Source organism: Myotis brandtii, unplaced genomic scaffold (assembly GCF_000412655.1).
Source record: "Myotis brandtii unplaced genomic scaffold, ASM41265v1 scaffold919, whole genome shotgun sequence".
NCBI lineage: Eukaryota > Metazoa > Chordata > Mammalia > Chiroptera > Vespertilionidae > Myotis > Myotis brandtii.
Window position 1 is genome coordinate 713,860 of NW_005371786.1, and position 5,081 is coordinate 718,940.

At 36.1% G+C, this 5,081-nt stretch overlaps 1 pseudogene; it reads left to right on the forward strand.

The window, feature by feature from the left end:
- Positions 1–3,749: 3,749 nt before the first annotated feature.
- On the forward strand, positions 3,750–4,650 carry LOC102248626 (annotated as a pseudogene).
- Positions 4,651–5,081: the final 431 nt, after the last annotated feature.

Consider the following 5,081-nt stretch of genomic DNA (forward strand, 5'->3'; position numbering starts at 1 on the left):
ACTTAAAACTCAACAATAAGAAGTCAGACAACCCAATTAAGAAACTGGAAAGTTTTGAACAGATACTTCACAAAATGATATAGAAAAGCAAATAAACATCTGAAAAGCTGATCACCATCACTATTCATCAGTGAAATGCATTTTGTTTTTATAAATTTTATTTTATTGTTTAAAGTATTACAAATAGTAGTACAAATGTCAGCTTTTTTCCCCCCATTGACCTTCCTCTGGCCTCCCCTTCCATTGGTTATGCTTCTATGCATACATACAGGTCCTTTGGCTGATCTCTTACCTCCCAACCCTCCCCAGCCTTCCCGCTGTAGTTTGACAGTCTGTTTGATGCTTTTCTGCCTCTGTATCTATTTTTGTTCATCAGTTTATAATGGTCTTTATTATCCATAAATGAGTGAGATCATGTGGTATTTTTCTTTCATTGACTGGCTTATTTCACTTAGCATAATGCTCTCCAGTTCCATCCATGCTGTTGCAAATGGTAAGAGTTCCTTCTTTTTTACAGCAGCATAGTATTCCATCGTGTAGATGTACCACAGTTTTCTAATCCATTCATCTACTGATGGGCACTTAGGCTGTTTCCAAATCTTAGCTATGGTGAATTGTGCTGCTATGAACATAGGGGTGCATAGATCCTTTCTGATTGGTGTTTCTGGTTTCTTGGGATATATTCCTAGAAGTGGGATCACAGGGTCAAATGGAAAAGAAGGAATTCTTACCATTTGCAACAGCATGGATGGAACTGGAGAGCATTATGCTAAGTGAAATGCATTTTAAATTATAGTGACATATCCACTAGAATTGCTGAAATACAAAGACTGTACTAAGTGCTGGTGACAATGTGGAGAAAATGGTATTCTCATGTTGCTGATAGGAGTACAAAGAGAGACAGCCACATTGAAAAATTGTTTAGTACTTAAACATACACTTGCTATATGATCCAGCAATCCCACTCAAGGTATTCACCCAAGATAAACGAAAATATATATCTACAGAAAGATGTTGTGAATGTCCCTAGGACCATTATTCAGAGTAACTGACAACTAGAAACACAAATAGTCATCAACCATTGAATGATAAGATGTTTTGGTTATATTTATATTATCGAATATTAATCAGCAATAAAAAGGAACAAAGTTTGGTACATGGACAACTTGCAGATTTCTCAAAAGCATTATCCTATGTAAAGTAAGAAGAAGAAAGACTAAACACTCTGTTATCCCAATTATATGACTTTTTAGAAAAGGCAAACGTGTAAGTATAGAAATCAAGTCAATGGTTGTCTGGAGCTGGGTATTTAGAGAGGAAATTGAGTGCAAGATACACAAGGTAATTTTGGGGCTGCTAGAAATGTTCAATATCTTAATTGTGATGGTAGTTATATAATATACAGTTACCAAAACTGTTCACTTAAAAGAGGAAATATTATAACTAGAGGCCCAGTGCACAGATTCGTGCACCAGTGGGGTCCCTCGGCATGGCCTGTGGGGATTGGGCCAAAACTGGCAGTCCAATGCTGCCTGCCACTCCTGCCGGGCTCTCCTGCTCATCCGGGCCCCACTGTGCCTGCTGCAGGCTCGTGCCCAGTCAGTCCCGATCAGGAGAGGCGTGCACCATCGCAGCAGCGCTCACCAGCCTTGAGCCCTGCGTCTGGCGCCCATTGGTCAGCTGAGCTGCGCTCCCTCTGTGGGAGCACACTGACCACCAGGGGGCAGCTCCTGCACATCATAGCAACCAGTTGGTCATTCCGTCATTTGGTCGCTTAGACTGTTTTATATATAGATATATCTATAAAAAATAAAAGGAAATTATAAAATAAATATGGCTATTAAGAGAGAAAGTGATTAAATGGGTGCAGAATTTTTTTTCTTCACTGATAAAAGTAATTTATTGGAGCAACTGGAAAGAATGGTACTCATGCTATTCCTAGCCATGTAGAGTTCAGTTATGGAGCTGTTTTGTTGGTTTTTGTTTTTTCAATATGATCTCATTTTATTGAAATATTTCTACATTTACCATAATAATTTTAAAGGTTTTTAAATAAAGATATGTTTGACCTTAAAATATTACTAACAATGAATTGGCATCATGTACTTAGCTCTGAAATAAATGCATTCCTTCAGAATCTGTTCTGCACAACAGTCAAAATAGTACCAGTTTGAACTTTGTATCAGCTGTGCATATGTGTATATATATAAATAACTGACAGCAGTATTATTAGTAAAGTGTTCCTGAATAACTGTTTTATGTTCAGGAACCTGTTGTAGTACAAAGAGGGCAAGCAATTAAGTCTCAATATACTTTTTTTAAAGTCAAACAGTATAAATACAGTGACTATATTTAAGGAATTTATATTATTTTAATTTCTGATATTTTACAAAGGGAAATTGTATATTTTTTTGTTACTGGTATTTAAATATTTGAAATAAATATATTTTCATTTCATGATGAACAAATGTTCAATCATTTAAGAAATGAAAGATGTTTCAGTAGATTACACATCTCTTGAAACTGAATTCAGAGGTAATTATCAGTGAAAAGTGACTCTTTTTATTACCCACAGCATTAGATACTAGTAAGAGTTGCCAACCTTAGTTACTCCTACAACCAGAAGAATTTTTAAAACATGTTTCTGTCCTTACTCAACTTTTAAATCTTTTGGTTACATTATTGCTCTGTGTATTTATGGAGTTTTTCTTGTATCAGTGAACCAAAAACCCTACTTTCTATCAAATAAGCTATGGGTCTGGAAATAAAATTAGAAAACTAATAAAAGTGGAGATGTCAGGTCTCTTGCCATTTTCATAGCAGCAGGAAAATCCTTTATTTGATGTATCATAGTCTAGTACTGCTGTTATGAAAATAGATAACAAAATTTATATTACAAATTCCATTTTGAGAAAACATAGCTTAGACACATTTTTTTTAATTCACCAGTTAGAAATTAGCACATCAGGCTCTATTCATGTAATTAAGTCACATATTTGTGCATTACATACACACGGAGTAAAGAGGAAACACGGAATGTGTGGAATTTAAATTTGAGAACTCTATTATTCAGATAACATCTGCTAATATTTAGACATCGTCATATTCCAAAACTCAAAAAACCTATTATGAAAATATGAACAATTTATGCTAAATTCGTTTCATTTATTGCACCATCTTCATTAAGATAATTATTTTGAGTGAATTTATTTTCCATAGAATTGCTTCAAGAATTTCTCTTCTCTCTTTACAAAAACTATTTTCTTCCACATCCCTATTCCTTCTTATGTTTTCATTATTTGATAAGGCAATGCCTGCTCTTGTCCCATGGATGCTTAAGTAGACCAGAAGGACCACTTAATTCTTGGACTAGTTCTCTGAATGTATAAGGTATTTCTATAACCTTATTGGGCTAAATGAAGGTTATGGAATATAGTGTCACCATAACATTATTGAATGAATTGAATATTTTCATTCCTCCAACCAAATACTTATGTAATAGAATTCTATAATAAAAAAGGAATGCAGTTGATCATTTGAGTTTAGTTTGAAGTGCACTGTCCATGCTCAGAAGTTTCTTCATGCATATGTAATACCTGCTAAAACTTTCACTTATTGAAAACCATTCCTCAAGTCTCATGCTAGGTGCTATTCTAAAACATTTAAAACATATTCTCTTTTTTGAGATATAGGACGTATATATGAAAATAATTAGATTATTATTAGAGTTCTTTTTCCCATCTTGCAAGATGGCAGGTGAAAAGAAAACTGAGAAGCCGGATACTAAGGAGAAGAAGCCTGATACTAAGAAGAAACCTGAAGCCAAGAAGAAGGCTGATGCTGGCGGCAAGGTTAAGGCGCCTAAGAAGGGGAAGCCCCACTGCAGCCAAAACCCAGTCCTCATCAAAGGAATTGGCAGATATTCCCAATCGGCTATGTATTCGCAAAAGGCCATGGACAAGAGGAAGTATTTGGCAGCTAAATCCAGGATAAAAAAGAAAAAGAAGGAGAAAGTTCTTGCTATTCTCACAAAACCAGTTGGTGGCGACAAGAATGGTGGTACCTGAGTGGTTAAACTCGCAAAATGCCTAGATATTATCCTACTGAAGATGTGCCTTGAAAGCTGCTGAGCCATGGCAAGAAACCCTTCAGTGAGCATTCGAGGAGATTGCGGGCCAGCATCACTCCTGGGACCGTTCTGATCATCCTCACTGGGCACCACAGAGGCAAGAGGGTGGTTTTCCTGAAGCAGCCGAGCAGTGGCTTGCTACTTGTGCCTGGACCTCTGTCCCTCAATCGAGTACCTCTTTGTAGAACATACCAGAAATTTGTTATCACCACCTCCGCCAAAATTGATACCAGTGGTGTGAAAATCCCCAAACATCTCACTGATGTTTACTTCAAGAAGAAGCTGTGCAAGTCCAGACACCAGGAAGGTGAGAAGTTCAACACAGAGAAAGAGAAATACGAGATTAAGAATAGCTCAAGGTTGACCAGAAAGTTGTGGACTCACAAATTCTGCCAAAAATCAAAGCTGTTCCTAAGCTCCAGGGCTACCTTCACTCTCACCAATGGACTTTATCCTCACAAACTTGTGTTCTGAATTTCTTATAAGAACCCGATTAAATAACTGATATGTAAAAAAAAAAAGGTAAATACACCCTTTGGTTATACAAGCAAATAATCATTTGAGACTGGAAATTACAAAAAGTCTAGGAGTTTCAAAATATAGGAAGAATATCACATGGTGAGATGATCTCATATGAATTTCATATATGATTTTTAAAAGGACTAATGATTAAAAGATTTGAATATGTTTTCAAAAGTATGAACTTGATTAAAGAGATAATAAAATAGGATTACATTTAATAACAAGGAATGTGAAATAATGGAACAGGATTTCAGAGAACAAAATGTCTGGAATAGGCTATAAAGATCGAAACAAAACAAAGGAAAGATAGAGGAATTCTGAGACACTATTGTTCGAGGGTGCTATAACAATAGGTTGGCAATTATGGCTTAAATTTGGGCCGAGAGAGCAACAACAACAACAAAAATTGGGGACCTAGTGATCGTACTGG